The sequence below is a fragment of the Callospermophilus lateralis genome, unplaced genomic scaffold (assembly GCF_048772815.1).
Source record: "Callospermophilus lateralis isolate mCalLat2 unplaced genomic scaffold, mCalLat2.hap1 Scaffold_63, whole genome shotgun sequence".
Classification (NCBI taxonomy): domain Eukaryota; kingdom Metazoa; phylum Chordata; class Mammalia; order Rodentia; family Sciuridae; genus Callospermophilus; species Callospermophilus lateralis.
In genome coordinates this window covers 3,756,545-3,778,725 of record NW_027514713.1, presented here as the reverse complement: position 1 = coordinate 3,778,725, position 22,181 = coordinate 3,756,545, and the positions used below count along the sequence as shown (strand labels likewise).

Genomic DNA, 22,181 nt, shown 5'->3' with positions numbered 1-22,181 from the left:
ACCTGGCCCACCCTGCTGACCTCCACATGCTTTCACTGTTGAAAAGCAATTTACCTGCCTGCCGAAGTCCACACACTGTGTCCCATTCCTCAGCAAACTACCTGTTATCTGCAGAATAAATGTAGGCTCTGAAATGCTAATATGGAGAATACTAGTCCCTGAAAGGCAGCAACTTTTGGGACCCTTATACCACTCAGATCCTGGAACTCGGGAAGATAAGGATAATTTCCTGTTATAGCAGTGGAGACTTGAAAATCGGATGTCATCCTGCTGTTAGTCAAAAGTCAAGAGCTAAACCTGAGTAAGACCCTCTGCAAATTTCCCTGGCCCCCAGTAAAGCTAGAGGGCAGGAGAAGCATGATGTCCCTCTTCTCTTGGAGGGGACTCATTGTCCCCCTTGAGAGTGTCCCTTTTTCCTTTTCCTGTTCCATCTAATGAACTCTTGAGTTTTACTCTGAGAAACATATCTGAAATCTTTCTGACTTGATAATGAGAATCAGGGTTTGAAGGGGGGCCATCATGCTGCTTCTGTCTCCCAGAAGGCCCTGTAATCTCTGGAGCTGGAAGGCAAGCTCTGGCTGATGCTGTGGAACAGGAGAATCAGAGCTGTTGGTTTCAAGCTCCTGGGTGTGGCAGGTGAATGCAGTGCTTGGGATTGGACTTGTACCAGGGATGCAGCCATATGAGTTGGAAATGACCACCCAGTTTCACAGACAGAAAATCTGAACCTTAATATAGTCATTTAATAATGGTACAGCAATCAAAATCAGGTTATAATTAAGGTCATCTAAATCTAAAGCTCTTAAAAGACATGTTTAGACCTTTTGTGAAATATGGCTTTTATGTCAAAATCTAATAATAACCATTCTGCATGGGCTGGCCCAATTAGAAGCTACATTTCAAAAATTAGTTCTCTGTGTTTGAACTGATAGAGCTGAGCAGACTTATCAGGGAGATCTAGTCCCTTTTCTTACAGACTAAGTTCTGTGGGGTGAAGTTGTAGCAGGCCCAAGTTCCCCCTCTGCCCACAGGGCCAGCAGGAGGGGAAGCTCCCAGACACTTGCCAGCCATGGGAGCTTCCCAGTCCCTGGGCATTGTAGCTGGAGTCCTCCACACTGCCATATGTAGAGCATGAGAGGCCAACCTGAAAGACCCCACAGGATTCTGGGAGCTATGTTATTAACCAACCTCCATCCAAGAATCAAGATGGGAAACTGCACTACAGGTAATGGTGCCTTCTATCAATCACTACTAAACCCTCCATTGGCACCAGGAACTGGGCTCAAAGCTTTTTTTTCCAACACAGGGCTTAGGATAATCCCACTCACCAGTGAGGAATAACACTGGTATTATTTCCACATCCCAGGAAAGAAAAATCTATGTTTATTCACTATATTTCTGTTATCTATAAGCTTTGTCTATATTGTCACTTAATACAGTATTTTATTTAGCACAAGCAATGAACTTGGCTATTGTTTTGTTCTTGTTTCCATTTAGTGCAGGCTAATTAGTTAGCACTGTGTAACAACCACCAAGATTCCAGGAAGCTTGTTACCTGGACTGGTTTGAGGACTGGCAAATCCAGCCATAAAGAAAACACCATCAAGCAAAATGCAGGACAGTGAAGGATGCAGCCTCTTGGATGAGAGAGACCCAATGCCACATGGTGAGGAACCGATGCTCATCGGCCCTGACTTCCACAGTGGACTTTCAGAAGACCCATCTTTAACCAGCATGTTTAATAGCAATGCAGGTAAGAGGGTTGTCCAGGGTCAGTGGCTCCAGTTTGATTGACAAGGAGGTAGGAACCTGGCAGCAGGAAGGTGGGAATATGCACAACATTCCTGAACAGGTAGCAAAAAAGTCATGCATTTTATCCCCCCCCCACCCCACCTCAGTCTGCACTTGTGTGCTCTCTCTCTCTCTCTCTCTCTCTCTCTCTCTCTCTCTCTCTCTCTCCTAGTTTGCTCACACCCAACAGCCCCTGGCAAACATACCTTCTCCATGAAGGAAGATTTATCCACAGGTGAAGCACTCCATTCACTCCTCACCCTGTGCCCAGCACTGAGCATTACATTTACTGCTCATCTAACTCTCCCAACAAAACCACAGATCAAGGAATTCCATTACGCTGGGTGTCTTAGCTTCCTGAAGCCTCTAATATAAGAATTCCCTGCCTTCCAATCAGACAAAATGCACATGTTCAAATCAAAGATTTGGGAGACTTTGCACAATTCACACCTGCTTCTCTGGCTGGTGTGTCAATATCCTGGAGTACCACTCGGACTCATGCCCTGCTGCCTGCACCCCATCAAAACCACTTTTCATCACCAGTCACACTCCTGGTCATCTCCACAGGCAAATAGACACACACACACAAAGGGGGCCTCTATCATAGAAGCAGATGAGCTTGCTAATAAAGGAGATGAAAACTAGAGCCACAATGAGCTACTTATCATAAATGAGTACAAATTACATTGCTGCCACTCAGCTGGTTTAGATAGTTGCTGCAAAGCCACATCATGGGGTCCTGCTGGCACATGACAAGCTGGTCAGCACTCTGTTGGGTGACCCTGGGTGCCTCTATTCTTGAAGCCAGCCACACTCAGTCCTGACTCAGGGCCCCCTCTTGGCATCTGCCTGGCTGGGCTCCCAGGCATCTTTACTCCTCAGAGGAAAGTGTGCCCACGCCCTCCCAGGGGGGCTGCCCTGCCCCTACTGTCTCAGGCAGCCCTGTCACCCACCACATCTCTCCATCTCATTACTCCATCTATTACCTTCACTGTACTTCATCCCACTGTCACCAAGGGCCACTCACATCACTGCACGGGGCACAGGTGTCATTCTCCCCAGGTACATACAGACACATCCTCTGTACCATGTGTGGAGACAGAGTTCGTAACCTGCCCCTGCTCTAAGGAGGTGTTATGCCCAGCACTCAGCCCTGAATCCAGCTCCCTGTCCTGGCAGAGCTGACCCAGAGCCAGGACATGACCAGAAAGAGAGCTGGATTTCACTGGCTGCAGAGATGTGCCTGTGGCCACTAATTTACCTGGAGGTCCTGTGACACTGGTGTGACAGCACCTGGTACACCATCCTCTCCTCCTGGGCTCCTCTGCACCTGCAGGATCTAGGCTGGTGCTGCAGCAGAAGCAGCCACCTTCAGCCACCTTGGGTGGAAATGACTGACCACAGGACCCGAGATGCCGAGTCTCCTGGGAACCCAGGGCCTCTGTTGCCAGAGATCAATCCTGGTCTGATAAACAAGGTCACAGATGCTTTGAAGCAGTCTTACATGTGTAAGATGATCCCAGCCCCAAAGGCTTGGTTGTTCTGGCCTTGACTCACTGTTTGAGGCCAGGTTGAGATGAGCACTGCCCCACTCTACACGAGCCTCCACCCAGCACAGATGCTAATGCATGAATTAATAAACTTTGCATTGATCACACTGATTAATCCCCAGCATATGCTCATTACATGAAAATCAGGGGCTGAGTTTCCGCTTCAGGGAATACAAGAGTCTCTTAAACCCGAGTGCACATTGGCACTCTGTTTGTGCCCAATGATGAAACCACTTGAGATTTCCCTTGTGTGTTTTCTTCATGGAAGCAGCATCTCCGAGGTTTGTGGGCCTGACAGGAGCTTTATTTAATCAGGCACACCTGCAGCCACAGCAAGATTCAAACCTCATTCTGAGAATGTCGCACCCAACTTAATAGGAGACATTAACCAAGGACAGACAGTGGAAATCACATTACCTGAAAAGCCAGAGATAAAAGGCTGTGTGTGTGTGTGTGTGTGTGTGTGTGTGTGTGTGTTTGTGATGGCCTTACTAGGCATCATCTATGGTAATTATTAAATATCTCTGCAGAGAAAACAGCTAATTAGTATCTATGAGTATCTGTAACACACTTCATTCAGAAGTTTGCAATTATTTTAAGGGCAAAATTTTAGGTTTTCTATAGAAAACTCACTACTCTAGGAGCTAACACCACCCTCTTTCACAGAGCAGAAAACTGAGGCACAGAGGGCTGGGGGCTGCTGACACCCCATTCTAGTGAGGGCCAGCACTTGGGGCTCAGACCCGATCTCTGGCTGTGGAGCTGAGCTCATCCTGAGCTCTGCTTAGGGTCCTGATTGTTGTCTAGTTCCCAGGTGACTGGGGGAGTCAACTTTATTCTGGACATCGTGGTGCTCCTACATTAAGTAAGACAACTTGTGGGCATCCAGATCAGTCTATAAGGGTGAAGCCATGCATTCCCAGAGGCCAGCCATTGGCTCACGTCTCCCTGTCTCTGCCCATACCTGCCACTCCAGCTGTCTGTGCCTCTCTCTCTCCACAGAGATGTGCCTGTCAGAGCATCTGTAACACACTCCATCTGTAACTCACTGCCAAGTCAGAGGTGCCTCCTCCACTGCCCCTCCACCATCACCCTGTGCAGGCAACTCCTCATCCTGCTGTCCTTCCACCTGCAGTGCCCTTTTCCATAAGGCCAGCAGATTCCACCATGCCTGTGCACCCACTGGCTCGAAGCTACACTGGCACAGTGGATGACTGCACAGTGGATGGCATGCCTTGTGTCCTGTCTGCACCTTCTGCAAGTGAAGTCTTATCTTCTCAACCAACCTGCAGATTCTCCAGAGGGCCATTAGTGGATTTTCCAAGATTGCTTTCCTGATATCCAACACACCTGCCCCAGAGCTGTGTACATGGTGAAGCCACAGAGTGTGGGTCAGACATGCTCATTATGGCTGTCACTCCTGGGTGCCCCACCAACCTGGACACATTATTTGTTCCTGTGCTAGTATAGATCTGTTGTCCCCCATGCTGCTCCTAATTTCAGTTCTTTAGGTTGTCCCCAAGGCTGGTCTGTTAGACTTAACAATGAAACCGGGGGATTAACCCACTTCTCAGCTACAGGTTGAGAGTGTGGGGCAAGACAGAGTCACAGGTACCCACTGGGCTCTTTAAGCTTTGTATACAGGAAAGGGGCTCCCTGAACACCCCTAACCATGTGCCAACTTCAAGCTGCATGGCAGGGTGGGGAATGTTTAGCTCCAGGAGGCCGAAAGTTGGGAAAGGGAACAGAGTGTTGTTTCAATGAAAATTAAGCATTTTAAAATCAATTCAATACTCAGAAAAACAGATGTGAGATTAAAGCTTTGAACTGCCCTGGGCCCTGAAACTGGAAGCATGCAGTCTCCATTCCCCAGCTGTGAAGGCAGCCAGGCACCCTCTCAAGCATTCTCTCTGCCCCCACACTTAGGATCCACTTCCCATCAGCAGATGAGATTGATGGGCCCAGCAGCCCTATCACAGAGATCAAGGGTTGGGAGCCATGGATATCAAACCCCTTTCTTCCTCTCTGAGTTCTCCACAGCTTTGTGAGGAACAGGATCCTCATCTTTCACAGTACTGTGCTTGTGACGGAGTAAATAATAAGCAGTTCTCAGGAAAAAAAAAATGGAAGTAGGTGTTAAATTCCAAATCCCCAAAACCCAGTTATTTAACATATCTAACAAACTGTGTCTATGGAAAGATTAGAAGGAGACATGAGCTTTTAATGAAGATGATGTTCATCATAAAATTATTCATTTCCTGAAAATAGAAAAGACAAGCATCCATCATAGAAAGGAGTTTTGTTCAATTTGGAACTTTTTAAAGAAAAAATCACCCAAGAAAAACTCACCAATTATAAATTCATGGTCATAACAACTTATTTGTCCCAAACGGAAACTTGTCTGAGTATCTTGCAACAGGTGGATGGTTAAACAGATGGTAATATTTTCATATCATTTAACGCACCTGGGGATTAAAAAGACCTGGAATGTTGATGCATACAGCTTGGAATCTCCAAGAAATTATATGGAGTAAAAACTCCATACACAAGTAACCATATATTTATTTTGTGATATATATATATATATATATATATATATATATATATATATATATATATATATATATAATGTTTCTTTACTTAAATTAGACAATGAATGGCTGAGAGAAACTGGGGAAGGCAAGAACAATGGGGATGGTCGAAGATGGGTGGTAAACAGACAAACGACACACATGGAGCTTGACATGGCACCAGGAGCCTACCTGGATGAGAACACTGTGACACACACACACATATATACACACAGAGAAAATTATTCCTGGCTAGCCCTAAAAAACAACAACAAACAGACCCAAATCAGAGAGGATTCTGTAAAATATCTGACTAGTATTCCTCAGAACTGTCAGAATCAGGAGTTCAATAATGGATATAGCTTGATAGAAAACTTGAGAGTCAGTCCCAGGTAAGAAGTGTGTCAAGAGACAGGGCAAACACATGCAGTGTGGTTTCCTGAGCCTCTGGACAGAAAAGGGACCTTGGATAAAGCCAAGGAAGTCTGAGTAAAGCATGGACAACAGTAAGTACTACACATCTATCTTGTGGTGGTGTAGAATAAGTCTTAATATTATAATAAAACATTAGTCAAGTTTTGCATTTTATCATTTCTCTGAATTTAATTCAATACAGTCCTGAAATATTAGCAATAATTCATTAGTGAGAACAATGTACCATAGAAATAGTAGCTGCGGATAAAAGGAGATGAAGTCTGGGGTCCAGGAAAATTCTGAATCACCTCAGCAACTTTTCTGTAAATTCTAAACTACTGTAAAATAAATAAACACATTTTTAAGATCAATCATTTTTTAGTTCATTATGAACTAAAACATTTCTCCATCCAGGGGTTATGACAAGGGGCAGGAGCAAACAGTGTTCTCACAAAGCTCCCTGAACCTCCTGAACAGAGTACCTGAAAGATTTGCAGTTTCTTCCATGGAGATGAAAGTCGGTTCCTTTAGCAAATGAGCATCACCCAGGAAGGTTTCCAGTGATGCCACTAAGCAGCACTGTGAATTTGGGTTTCAGGACAGTTGGGATCAGCTCTTCCAAAATGGCATGTGGAAGGTGCTTGGGGGTTCTTGTGTGAGCCCTAAGTTAGCAATGAGGAGCTGTAGGCTAAAGCCTTCCCTCACAGAGTCTGTGTGCTCTATTTAGCTAACATTGCCCTCAATAGCCACCCTCTGGCACTGTGTAACTTTTGCTGGGGAAGAAAATGCTCTTTTCCTTCCATTCCTAGTGACTCAGGACCTGGAAAGTGGGGAAAGACAAACAAAGGGAAGACAGAAAGGTGGTGTCAGCCCAGCTGACTTCACTCAAAGAGGAGGAGAAAGTCACAGGGTATAATTTTAAATTACCACCACAACAAATCCCAAACATGTCAGGCCCTTGGTAAATGAGCGTCCTTGGAGGATGCAGGTAACCACATTTAGATGGAGTGAGAAAGCCGTCTGAAATTTTCTGAAAACACAGAATAAAATGTAATTCATTTCTCAAGTCCTGCTCATTTCTTTGATATATTTGCTTGTTTCATCCACAATAAAATAGGACAGTTTTTAACATGCCATGAATTTTCTTTGGGAATCTATCAGCCCATGGTGAATATCTAAAATGCTATGAGTAGGAAATAGGCATAAGAACCAACTACATGTAATACTGACCTATTGATCTCTAAAACCTTTCTTCTAAAAATGTTTCTAAAACATTTCTTCATGTTTGTTCTCATATTTATCAGCCAAGGGTCAATTTATTGTGGACAAATGCAGAATCTCATGTTTGTGCTGTTAATATCCCCAAATAGGACAGCCACACTCTCTATTGTTGAAATAAATTGATGAGTCATGTTGCCACTTTTACTTCTCTGTGTCCATTTCCAAGACAAATATATTGAATCAATTAAATTAAGAAATTATCAGGGATTAGGCCAGGGCTTAACGTTCAAAGAGAAAAGAGAATGTAAATTAAACCATACCCTATTTCTTGTTTTCAGAGAATTTTTATTGTAGTTTGAAATAGAGACTACCTCCAAATAATTATATTTGATTTAACACTCTCTTTTGTTGAGTGCAAACACATGTACCCAAAACAATAAGTACTATGCATCTATCCTATGGTGGTGTAGTATAAATCTTAACATTATAATAAAATATTAGTCAAGTTTTACATTTTATGATTTCTCTTAATTTAATTCAATGCAGTCCTGAAATATCAACAATAATATTATCAATAAAGAAAATCAATAAAGATTACTAAACAAACCAGCAAGGTAATAGGTAACAGAGCACATTCATTCTGGTCAGAGACTGGACCTGGGTAAACACTCATCACGGTGTCCTGTGGAATGTGACAGAAATCACAGAAATATTTTCTCTTGCATTCTCTGCTGTCTGACACTATTTGCTCCTGGTTTTGACCCTCAGGAATACCTGGGTAATTAACTACCCTGTGATTTTAAAATACAAATACTTTTTCTCTGCTGGTTGCTTCTATCCTGGATCTCCTTTGAGTTTCATATGATGCAGTGATTGGAAGCAATAGTTTCAGGTGTGATTTCCAGTGAAGTGTAATTTCTCTGGAGCAGGATGCTGACTTCATATTAGCAGGACAGCATTTTGGAGAGCTGCAATTTAAGAAATGTCAAAGTACCTAGGAAGAAGTGAACACCATCCTCCTGGGCTGTGGGGCAGGAGCAGTGGTACAGAGCACCTCAGAGCCATAGCTTAATAGCTCAGCTTAATCCCTAAAGCCACACCACACAACACAAACCTCCCAGGATTTCTGAAAAGTAATATTTTTAAATGGATGGGTTCAAAGTCCTAATTAATGTTGGTTGCAAAAATAAAATAAAAATTACTTTATCTTTTAGCACAGAAATTACAATTATATTAACTCCTATGTCTTAATTTGCTAATGACAATAGCTATGTCTATTCTTGTTTGATTTAATTGATGGATGATTAATTGTTTCATGCAAGTCTCAGGAGACCTGTTTTTTTGCATAGCTAATCGTTCCTAATTGGATGTGAGGCACTGTGAATTTCACCTTGTTAACTGGTAGAACTTTGTGTATTCTAAAAATACTCAAGCTTTGTTCCTGGATTCAATTAAGTTGCTTAGATGCAGTTGCATCCCTGTATTTTGGGTTGCTCTTTGTGGTTTTATTTTTGGTACCAGGAATTGAACCCAGGGGCACGTAGCCACTGAGCTGCATCCTCAGCACTTTTATATATCTGTATATATCTTACAGACAGGGTCTCACTGAGTTGCTTAGGGTTTTGATAACTTGCTGAGACCAGATTTGAACCCTAGATCCTACTGCCTCAGCCTCCAGAGCTGCTGGGATTCCAGGTGTGCGCCACTCTGCCTGGCTGCAGTTGGACCTTTTGAAATGATGCTTTTAAGATTTGTTAGGCTGCACAGGAACAGCACTCAGATTAGAATTCATTATTCCCTGCTGACAAAGAGCGGCATTTCTGAGGATCTTGCCTGGTGCCCCACGCCTCTCACGGTAACAGATGCGGATGACAGAAGCAGGCGCTATTACCAGTCTGTGTGTGCACCTAGCTGTCCTGCTTCATGCTTTGTGGGGTTCTTCTCCAGGTCTGGGTAGTTTTCTCACAGTGTGAATTAATGGATACTCAGCTGAACACTGAGTATCCTTGGCCCACCCTGGAGCTCTGTCTGCACAGTTCTCTCTGACTGATCCCTGGACCCCCACACTTCCATTGCTCTGATCTTTTTCACTCTCAGCTCTGTCTCCCCAAAGCAGGCATCCACCAGGCCCCTGCTAGACTCTACAGTTGGGAATCTTCAGGTGGTGAGCCAGAGTGGGTGTGGGACTACCCTCACTATCCTACCTTTTCATCCTTTGTTGATTGTGTGTGTGTGTGTGTGTGTGTGTGTGTGTGTGTGTGTCTTACAAGTGGTCATTTTATATATTTTCATTTACTTCAGGATGTTTTTGTCATTATTATTGTTTCAGGAAGGAGGCTAAAACTGACCTCTGTAACTCCATCTTTTTCTAAAAGCAAGACATTTACTATATATGTTTTTTGAGAATCCCCTCATGTGTTGCAGAGATTTTCACTTGCAAAGAACTTCAAATGCAACACTCCCACAGAAGCCTCATTGAAAACATGCATCAAAATGAAACTCAATCACTCAATCATACATTGTAAATTCAACCACCAAGATGGAAGTGTGATTAGAAACTCATTATGGACTTCACCAAATTAGCAAATATTGTTAACAAGTACTGGCATGTAGTAGTCTATTTTTGATGCAAGTATGAGACTGTACTCTTTCAGTTATAGATGGACATAATACCTTTATTTTATTTATTTTTTTAATGTGGTGCTGAGGATCAAACTCAATGCCTCAAATGTGCTAGGCAAGCACTCTACCACTGAGCCACAACTCCAGCCCCTCAGAAAGTATTCTTGATGGAAACTCTCATGGATAACTTCTTCATATGGAAGTGCCATCTGCCTCAAAACACAAGCAAAGTATCCCTACACCAGAGCCCTTGGTACCAACAAATGCAATAATTAACATTATCAATAGTGTGTATAAAAATAGGCCAGTCATCATTGCTATGAGCTTTCAAAGCCCTTGAGAAACCTTAAAAAATGGCTTATACAGACATTTTCCCACTCACATATGGCAAAACTGGGTTCTGAAGGGGTTACCCAAGTTGTCCGTGGTCACTCAAATGTCCAGTAGCAGTGGTGGGATTTGAACGCAGATCTTTCTGGCTGCAAAGTCCACATGAGTAATCTCTCCTGCATTCCACCCCCTGCATAAAGCAAGCCTGTTAGTCTATAAAAGTGCACTTCATTCGGATTCTCTCTTAACACCAGTGTTATTCTTTGCAAATGGATGAAATAACTCCTACCTGTTTCTTTGTTGCTCTTCAAACTGCCAATGAAAATCTGTGCTAAGGATGTATAAAAAAAGCCATAGCACGATGCCAAAATTAATATTTGCTATAGATTATGCAGCATAAACACCATATAGCCTATTAGGATAAAATGTGAGCTGGCATAATCCTCATACTATGGAAAAATTATTATGGCAAAGTTGACTCCATAAATGTTTACAATGGCAACACTCAGAGCAGTGTCCATTCTATCTCAATAGCATATTAGTCAAGGTTCTCCAGAGAAACAGAACCAAGAGGAGATAAATAAGAAGATAGATAAGGTATTTATTATGGGAATTGGCTCACATGGTGGCTAAGAAGTCCCACAGGATGCCATCTACAAGCTACATAACCAAGGAGGCCTGTGGTGTAATTCAGTCTGAGTCCAAAATTCTGAGAACAGGGTTGGAGCTGGGCAGATTCTAGGGGCAGATGGAAGGGTCACCCATGTTAGTCCTGGAGTTCAAAGATCCAAAAACTAGGAGCTCCCATGTACAAGGGCAGGATACTATGCACATCCCAGCTCAAGAAGGCGGGTGGACAGAGAGAAATGGAGAAAGGGAGAGAATTTACCCTTCTGTCTCCTTTTCGCTGTATTGGGGAAATCAATAAAGCAAAAACATTTTTATGAGGCCTACGGTCAAATGCTGGTCTCATCAGATACCCACCAGGGAGAGTGTTCCACCAGCCATTTGAGTATCACTGAACCTAAGCACACACAATTAGTATCACAACCATAGTCTCTACATTCTTTCAGCTCACGCCCATCAATACCAAAGTGTGTGGCCCTTTTCCATCATATTAGAAATGCCAAGGGAAATAAGCAGGAGACTAAAGAGGAAGGAAAAGAATATTAACTTTAGATCCTTAGGAACTTTAATTCACCATACACTAGTAAGTGGGAGTAGATAATCCCTACCTCTTGTGTTCAAATTTTATGCTCTAAAGAAAAAAAAAAAAAACATCTTAAGTGTATTTTTCAAGAAAAAACTTGCTATTCACTCTTGTTATTCTCAAGATAGTATCTGGGCTCACTGCAGGCCTGGGAAGCCTCTCACCTCTTCATAGACTTCTCAGGAGACATTTCTCTGTGGTGCCCCTCCACCATCCCTGCACAGTACCTACTAAGTGTTCTAGGGCTGGCCTGCCTTTCACAATGCAAGTATTGCTCCCTGACCCAGACACACCACTTCAGCACCTCTCTAAGTCGATAGCAGCTGCTGTAGAGTAGGATTGACCATGAAAGATAGGGCCACAGTCATGTGAAATTGATGGACATACATAATAAAGTTCAATGTAGAATTCATCAATATGAAGGAATTGAGAAAATAGTTGAAGTAATGGGTCTGTTTCTTCAACAAATATTAGATCCACAAATGTTTATTTGGCACATAATGCATCCTGGTGCTATTCTGGGAACTGTGGACTCAGTGGTGACTGGAAGCAGCAGGTGCTCGCTCTCAGGGTCTCACAACCAGCAGCTACTGCTGGAAGATAGGGAACTTCTCAGGGACTGGGACAGGTCACAGGAAAGAGTGCACTATGACCATAGTGAGCTCATACAAAGTCCTCTGCCTTCTCGGCTCTGTGCTCCTTTCCCCAGCCCAACAACACACAAACATACACCTGAACACTAATACACTGTAGCTTCCACACACAGCTCACACATGATTCAAAGGATATAAAGATTATACAGGATCCACTGACGTTTCAGGTAGCTTTGTTTATGAGAAAGGTCATCATAAGTCAGTGTGAACCTCCCTTTCTGGATTGATCCCATTCTCTAAAATTTCTTATTCTTTTTAATATTCAATGGCCCTGTTCTTCATCTTCAAAATGTAAAACTACAGGCAGTTTTTTTGTAATGTCTCTGTTGCCTGGAAGATTTTTGTAGGTTGACAGGAGGGGGAAAGCAGATGCATATTGAAGACTTATTTAATCATCCACAAGCACTGGTTGAGAGGCCACCATGTGCCTGGGTATCCACTGTCCTGAGGGGCACAGGGGCTCCTCTGGAGGTTTCCTAGGAGATTAGACTGCACTAGAAGTATTCAACAGTGACATCCTGCACCCATGGGAGCATATACTGACATGTCTTTAACACAGAAGGTAAGTGTAAACAAGTGAAAATAAAAGTGGATTATTTCCATTTCTACTGTATTAGAGAGAGGTGTTGCCACAAGAATGACATTGAAGTCTAGGATTTACTTACAATGGCACTACCTGGTAAGTATTTGAGAGTACTACTAGTGCTCTCTCATGGATCCCCACCCCCGTGCTGAACATTGCATGTATTATTTTCTTTAATCCTCCCTGAGCTGGTGCAGTGGCTACTGAAACCATCACCTTTCCACAGGCAAAGACAGGAGCAAGTTCAGAGATGAAGTGCCCTGAGATCAGTCCCTGCCCTCTGCCCCAGGCACAGGCATCCTCCCACATCCCAAGACACTGGAGACAAGGCCTTGGGTTCCTCAGTATTCTTGATTAACAATGGGAAATACACATAATTGACTGTTTTTGCTGGAAACAAAGAGGAAAGAAGGCCCCTTTGTGTGCATCTTCACCCTCTTTAGATTTATTCCTATTATGTTTGAGGAAAGCCAGCCAGATTCATGGTAGGTTGTGACCCAGGAAGCCCTGTCCCCACTCTTCTCATGGGATTTTTCCCTGACTCAACAAAAGAACATTCCAGATACCTCTATTGCTGACTCTTTGACCAGTTAAGGGCTTAGCTTTTCTTAGAACAAATAGCCATTCACCATTCTATTTCTATCCATGCAGCAAAACAGGTTGGAGGCCAAAGGAGGGAGAATCATCCACAGCTGTAGGGATACATTTTCTCTTTGGTGTTCTGGGGCTTGAATTTCACAATGGAAAAAAGGTGATTCAGTCTTAATCAGCACCAGGAGCAGAGGGAGTGCCTGTCTCTCTCCCTGGCTCCCACGGATGGCATGATCTTTTGCAGAGAAATCCAAAGTGGCTGAAATGTTCATGCATCTTTCATTCAAATTGCTCTGCAGAGAGAGGACAGACCAGCTGAACTTTGGGAAGAAAATTTCAAAGTGCAATTCGATGCTTGGCACTTCCCCCACCCCCTGCCACCACCTTCTGATGACAGAGGTGGGAAATGGGGGTTTCCTGCTCATTCATTTTGCACCAGCCCTGCTGTGCCAGTCAGAAGGTCCAGCCTGAAGCACCTGGTCCAGGTAGTTTCTCTGAGGTTCCAAAATAAGGAAAGTGACTCAGAAAAAAAGGGGAGGAAAACCCAAAACTCACAAGCAATGCTGATGCTAGACCCTTTCCTTTGCAGACAATGGACAAGGGCCCCAGAAATGTGCTCACAGTGGAGTTGGTTGTTTAAAGCCATATCCAGTAAAAATGAGCTTCTCAAGGGTTCCAGAAACAAACATTAACAATACAATCTATCTACCACTCCAATGAATTTTAGCCTAAAAAACAAGAAGTAAATGACTTCATTTCAAAAGACTTCTGTGGGGTGCAATAAAACAGAATAATCTGCCATTTGTAGCCCTTGTTTCTGGATAAAGCAGATTCATCCCCAGGCTTGCCTAGCCAAACAACAACAAACCTACTCTCTGTACCTGTCCCTTTCAGAAGGAACAATCCATCCAGATAAGTCCCTGAATGCCAGGATGAAAATGAGGATATTCCTAAGGAAGAAATGTGACCAACTAATGACTTTTCCTTCATCTACCAGCCAAAAATTGTGGTTTTCAAAGCACCTCTTAATTTTACTTAATTTTACCTGCTGAGGAATGCCAGTAGGTAAACTGTACTGTGTTTAACTTAAATACTAGTGAAGTTAGCATCACTTTTATCCTCCACAATGTGGATATAAAATAGTAGAAAACAAACTGAAGATTATTTTTTCAAGTAGATGAAGTGGGGAAGAATTCCTGCTGCATAAACCCATAGAATCATCTTGTTTCAATCCATAAAGCTCTTTCATTGCCAACGCCAATACTTTCTTAAACAATAGCATACTTTTTAATGTTTTGCCCAAATAAAAGCAGTATATATTTACAGTAGAGGAAGGGGAAATAGAAAAATTATTTTCAGTCACCTTACCACCAACTGTGGCAAATGATTTTTTCCTGTTTATTTATTTATATATTTATTTATTTGTATTAATTCACTATCCATGAGAGCAGAATGGATTTGGATTCATAGTACACAAATGGAGCACAATTTTCTATTTCTCTGTTTGTACACAAAGTAGAGTCACACAATTCATGTCTTCATTCATGTACCTAGGGTAAGGATTCCATTTCATTCCACCATTTTTTCTACCCCATGTCCTGTCCTCAATTTTCCCTATCCATAATTCCTCCATTTCTCTCATGCCTCCCTCCATTATGGATAAGCATCCCCTTATCAGAGAAAACATTTAGCCTTTGGTTTTGGGGGTTGGTTTACTTCACTTATCATGATTTTCTCCAACACCGTCCATTTACCTGCAAATGCCATGATTTTTTTACCTTTTAATGCTGAGTAATATTCCATCATGTATATATACCACAATTTCTTTATCCATTTATCTTTTGAAAGACATCTAGGTTGGTTCCACAATTTAGCTATTGTGAATTGTGCTCCTATAAATAATGATGTGGCTATGTCCCCATAGTATGCTGTTTTTAAGTCCTTTGGGTATAGACTGAGGAGTATGATAACTGGATCAAATAATGGTTCCATTCCAAGTTTTCTAAGGAGTGTCCATACCGATTTCCAGAGTGGTTGCACCAATTTGCAATTCCAATAGCAATGTAAGGGTGTGCATTTTCCCCCACATTCTCGCCAACATTTATTGTTGCTTTTATTCTTAATAGCTGCCATTCTGACAAGAGTGAAATTAAATCTTAGAGTAGTTTTGATTCTCATTTCTCTAATTGCTAGAAATGAAAACTTTTTCATATATTTATGCTATAAACATTGATGTAGCTGTAGCACTATAGTATAGTTATTGTATTTCATGATTATATTTCTTATTCTTTGAAGTGTCTGTTCACTTCTTTAGCCCATTTATTGATTGGGTTATTTGTTTTTTGAGTGTTTAGCTTTATGAGTTCTTTATATATTCTGGAGATTAGTGCTCTGATGTGCATGGTAAAAATGTGGGTAACCATTTCTAAGAAAGATTTATTGATCGATTAATGTGTTTTTATTAGTGCATAATTCACTCTATTTCCCCAGGACTTTTTCTTCCCTCCCCTCCTTCTTCTCCAGACCTCCTTCCTCTAACCTACTGGTCTTCCTTCTCTTTATTCATTGTTTCTAATTGTGAACTATAGCTATACATAAAAGTAGAATTTATTGTGATATATCTGCTCATGAACATAGCATAATCAGACAGTCTCATTCTGCAGTTCCTCCTCTTTCCCATTCCTCCTTTCTTCCAATTCCCTCCATTTTCACTCCATTGTTCTCCCTTCTATTTTCATGAGATCTTTTTTATATTAATTCATTTTTGTCTTTAGCTTTTGCATATAAGATAAATCACTCAATCCTTGATTTTCTGGGTCTGGCTTGAAAATGTTAAGAAAATGTTCTCCAGTTTCATGCATTTCCGATCAAATGACACAATTTCATTCTTCTTTATGGCTGAGTAAAACTCTGTTGTGTATATCTACCGCATTTTCTTTATCCATTCGTCTGTTGACAAATATCTGGGCTAGTTCCATCACTTGGCTATTGTGAATTGCACTGCTATAAACATTGGTGTAGCTGTATCACTACAGTATAGTGATTTTAGTTCTTTAGATTAATAAGGAGGAGTGGGATAGCTGGGTCATATGGTGGTTCCATTCCTAGATCATTGAGCAATCTCCATATTGCTTTCCAGAGAGGTTATTAATTTGCAGTCCCAGCCACAATGGATGAGTGCACCTTTATTCCTACATCCTCTCCAACACTTAATGCTGTTTGTATTCTCAATGCTGGCAATCTAAGCAGAGTGAGATGAAATCTCAATGCAATTTTGATTTGATTGTCCTTGATTGCAAAGGACATTGAATATTTTCTTTGTGTATCTATAAGCCATTTGCATTTCTTCTTTTGAGAAATGTCTGTTTATCTCATTTGCCTACTTATTCATTGGGTTCCTTGTTTTTTCCCCTCTGGTGTTAAGTTTGAGTTCTTTATATAGTCTGGATATTAATCCCCTGTCAGAGGAGCAGGTGGCAGAGATCTCCCATTCTGTAGGCTCTCTCTTCACAGTTTTGTTTGCTTTGATGTGCAGAAGCTCTTTAATTTGATGCTGTCCTGCTTATTTATTATTGTTTTTTTCTCTTGAGTTTTAGGAGTCTTATGAAGGAAGCCAGTGTCTGCCTCAAGATGTTGGAGTGTTGAGTTTCTAGAACTTGTAAAGTTTCCAGCCTAATTCCCTGGTCTTTGATGCAATCTGAATTGACTTTTGGGCAGGGTGAGAGATAAAGAACTAGTTTCTTTCTTCTACAAATGGATACTCAGTTTTTCCAGCACCATTTGTTAAAAGGCTATTTTTCCCCATCCAGTGTATGTTTTTGGCATTTTTGTCAATGATAAGACGACTCCGTATGGGTTTGCCTCTGTGTCTTCTCTGCTATTCCATGTGTCTTTTGTCTGTTTTGGTGCCCAGTATGCAGGCCTTGTTTCTGTAGCTCTGTAATAAAATTTGAGATCAGGTATTGTGATGTTATCAGCATGGATATTATTGTTCAAGACTGCATATTTCAATGTATGTTGTTCTAGCTTCTCTCTTTCTCTCCCTCACCCTATCACTGAATGCAAATGCTGATGAAGGTGCTAAGAACCTGGATCATTCAAACATGGCAACTTCAAATGGTACAACCACTCTGGAAAAATGTTAGGTAGTTCCTTTAAAAACTAAAAATAAACTTATCATACAACATAGCCATTGCATTCTTGGGCATTAATTCCATATAAATGCAAGCTGATTTATCTGAAAAACCTTGTCCATTAATGTTGGCAGCTTTAGTCCTAATGGCCCTAAACTGAAAACTACCCACACAAATTTTATTGGGTGAATAGTTAAACTGTTTTGTAGCCACAGGCTAGAATACTAGTCAGTCATAAAAAGAAATAAATTCTTAACACATTCAACAGTTATTTAACTATCAAAAAAATTATCCTGAGTAGAAAAGCCAATCTTCAGATGTTCCAGACTGCATATGATACAGCATTTGTGAGGTAACATTGCAAAGATATGGAAAGGTAATAAAGATGAAGATGGCAACTATAGCTGGAAGAGGTCATGAATGGAGAGAGGAAGAGAGGGTGAGGAGATTTCGGCTAGGTACAGTTTCCTGCCTGGACTGTGCCTGTGGCTACTCCAAAGAACACACATGATAAGTGTGCAGACACCTGCAAACACACAGAGACACACATGGGACATGGCACAACATGCATATAAGATGCACAGTGTCATTTTCCTGATTTTGATGCTCTCTTGAGTTATGCAAGGTGTACTTATCAGGACAAATGGACTGAAGAATTATGGACCCCCTCCATGCTTCTTTGCAATTTTTAATGCACCTATAATGACTTTAAAATATATTTTAAAAAGAAAGTACCCTTGCTCTGCTAAGACACAGCACCTGCTTTTAGGAATCACTTTTTATAAAACCATCATGCTGCTCAAGTAGAACCTTAAGGTCAAGGTAAGAATGTGGTGTTTGAAGGGCCATCTCTATATTACTCAGAAACATGAATGTGGCTGTAGATTTTTAAGGCACACTGTGCAGCATGCCTTAATATTAGCTCTGCAACTGTCATTTTCCCATGTAACTACACACATTTCTGTGTTATTCCTTAAAGTACTCTCTGTTTTCCCCTATACTGGTACACTGACTTCTCTCCTACCCTGTCACTAGACATTCAGCTGTCTCATCTGCATTCCTGTCCATACTACTGGGATAAGCCTCCTTTGGGATATGAAGATTGATGACTTTTCTAATTATTGTTCAGGATAATTCCCTAGAAGCAGAATTTCTGGCTCAAAACTTTGCCCAATGCATATAATTTCTGGTGGATATTTACCATTTTCCTCGCCGGTGGCTGTAGGGTTTCCTCTCCAGGAGCATTTATTGGTCAGCTCCTCCTCTTGGTCCAGAACAGCCCCAACAGAAGTTTCCCTCCCCAGGTGCCTCCTGCTTGTAGCTGAACAGCAACTGAAAATCCACAGGCTGAAATCCCCAAATCAGGATGAACTTAGAGAAGGAGCCCCCCTGCTCCCCGTGGTCACTCACCAGAAGTGGGCCTCACCCCCAGCTGAAGCCTGGAGACCTGGTGTTCCTGCTGGGTGATGAGGCCCCTGGGACACCCTGAGCCAGACAGAACACAGGAGCAAATTCTCCATGTTTCACCCAGCAGGGGCCTTTCTTCCTGAAGTTCACTGTAATACAACCTTGGTGAGTGGTTACAAGATGATCATCTATCCCCAGAGCAAAATCCATATTTTAAGGAAGAATATGAGAAAATAAATTTAAACTACTACTTTTGATATCACTGAATTCTCAAAAAAGAAAACAGAAAAGTGAATAGTAAACTAACTTGAAGGCTACCATGGGCTCAGGACCAGGCAGAGATAAACATGATTGAACTGGGATTCGATCCTTTGTGTTCCAGCAGGGACCACTGAAATGAAAGAAGGGGTCATTAGCTCCTGAAGATTGGGTTTCAATCCATCTGTTTGTCCTCAGCTGAAACCCTGGTTACAAACAAAAGATTAACTGCACAAACAATGGGAAAATCAATAAAGTTTAGCATATTGTGGGAGCAGGGGTTTAATCTACAGTCAAGGTCATGGCTTTCCTGAGCTTGGCTTGCTGGACTCAGCCTGAGGAGTCCACACCCTGCCTCTCCCTCCTGTGGCTCAGAGTGGGCTCAGGATTGCAGGTCACACTCAAGGTCCGTTTCCTTCTAAACAACTTTGAAAATCAAAGGCTCTTACCCTTGATCAGGCCAGAATTCTGCTGTCTTCATTTAGTTTTAGAAACTAAAAACTAAAAACTAAACTTTATTTAGTTTTTAGGAAAAAAATAAAAAGAAAATGACAAACAAGACATTTAGTCTTACCAGATGTATTCCTAAGAAGCTTCTGTTTTGCCTTCCTCCTCTCCCGGCGGCGGCAGCGGCAGTGGCGGCGGCGGGGAGCAGGGCTCGGGAATCCGGCGGGCGGCGCAGCTACAGCGGGGAACCCGTGGGCCGCCAGGGCCGCTCGAGTGGGCGGACGCCGAATTCGGGGCCGAGGCCCAGCGCGCGGCGGAGGCCGAGGGGGCACCGGAGCTTGGGGCCCGCGGCTGCGAGGCGGGCGGGCGGCTGGCCGAGCGGGAGCCGTATGCTTGCATGGATCCGGGTGCCGCGCTGCAGAAGCGGGCGGGGGGGGGGGGGGGGTGGGGGGGGGGCGCGGCGGCGGCCTGGGCGCGGACTTCGCGGTGCTGACCCGCGGCCAAGCGCGTCGGAGGAAACAGGCCCCCAGGCCCACGGACTTCAAGCTGCAGGTCATCATCATCGGCTCCCGCGGGCTGGGAAAGACCAGCCTGATGGAGCGTTTCACCAACGACGCCTTCTGCGAGGCCTGCAAGTCCACCGTGGGTGTTGACTTTAAAATCAAAACTGTAGAACTAAGAGGAAAGAAAATTCGATTGCAAATCTGGTTACCCTCAGCTCTGACTGTCTGTCCACCATCTGTGTGTGTTTGCTTTCATCTTCGTTAATCGCTGCTTCATCTGTGGCATCGCCGGTCATCTAACACTTGAATGTTAGTGCCATGTCTCCATCCTTCATCCATGTCCCTGTCTGGGGCACTGCTGGAGTTGAGCCAGCACTGGTCGCCTTCCAAGTATCTGAGGGACACAGCAGGTCAGGAGAGATTCAACTGCATTACCTCAGCTTATTACAGAAGTGCCAAGGGGATCATATTAGTATATGATATCACTAAGAAGGAGACGTTTGATGATTTGCCAAAATGGATGAAGATGATTGATAAGTATGCTTCAGAAGATGCTGAACTTCTCTTAGTTGGAAATAAGATGGACTGTGAATTGGACAGAGAAATCACCAGACAGCAGATAACTGGGATGCGGTTCTGTGAAGCAAGTGCCAAGGACAACTTCAATGTGGACGAGATATTTCTGAAACTTGTTGACAATATTCTGAAAAAGATGCCTCTGGATATTTTAAGGAATGAATTGTCCAATAGCATTCTCTCATTACAACCAGAACCTGAAATCCCGCCAGAATTGCCTCCACCAAGACCGCATGTCCGATGTTGTTGATTTGCTACTTTGAAACAAGGTGGAAATGATTCCTGAAAAGGGGAAAAAACATTCTATTCTGCACTACAATCATTTTGACAATTTCCTTTCGCACTTTGTAATCCAAGTCAGAGCTATACACTAACTTGTAAATATGCAAATATGCAATCCTGGGTAAGTTTGGGTTATAAATTACATATTTCCCTCCAAATTATATGTCATTCATAGCCCCAGTGTACATAGTGTACATACACTGGGAAACATAGTACTTCTAATATGAAGAATGGGAGAGAAGAAAAGTTTAATGTTTCTTAAATAATATAATTGTCCTTGTTAATTATACTATGAGGACAGAAGATATTCTGATAAGAAGAGAGAATGTGGTGCTTTGCTTACTGTTTTAAAGAAAATTTGTAAAACTAAAGACTTTTGTGGAAAAAAAAAGCTACGTTAAGTGCTTTTTTCTTTATTTACAAGATGTTTCCCCAGCTGTAGCATCTTTGGAGTGTTTCTGCCACAAAGCAAAGCTCCACTCATAGCTGTTGAAGGTTATTTATTAGTGTTCTCTAATGATAGGATATTCCTAGCTAAAGGGTTGGATTTGACTTGGTCCTGAGGCCACAGAATCTCTCATGGTTTCCTGATAGATGTATCCTATGCTTTTAAGAAAGACAAAAATTCAATAAAGAAGTGTTTTGAAACTATAGAAAAAAAGATTTTAAAACAACACTGCTGTCCTAAACAAATCCTGTTTAAAGGAATTTTAAAGAGATTCATTTTATTATATCAAAGAACATACATGTATTAGGCTAAACATCCTGTATCTTTGTAATGATAAAACTTTTCCCCTTTATGGTGAAGCCTATTCCTATTAAGCATAGACTGTGTTCAATATTTGTTTTTTTGTTGTTGTTGTTGTTTGTTAGTTTTTTGGTTTTTTTCTTTGTCTGATAATGAATTTGTGAACTCTATCTTTGGTATATCTTTTATTAAACTGCACTGTTGTGTTTAGTCAAGGTAAATAAGTAAGTATGTATTTGAATAACTTGGCGTGTCCTGAGTATTGTGGTATGAGAAGCATTGTGGTCTTTCT

At 42.2% G+C, this 22,181-nt stretch overlaps 1 pseudogene; it reads left to right on the top strand.

Moving 5' to 3' along the window:
- The first annotated feature begins 1,611 nt into the window (after positions 1-1,611).
- LOC143389510 (ras-related protein Rab-12-like) lies at positions 1,612-21,298 on the top strand (annotated as a pseudogene).
- The last annotated feature ends 883 nt before the right edge of the window (positions 21,299-22,181 follow it).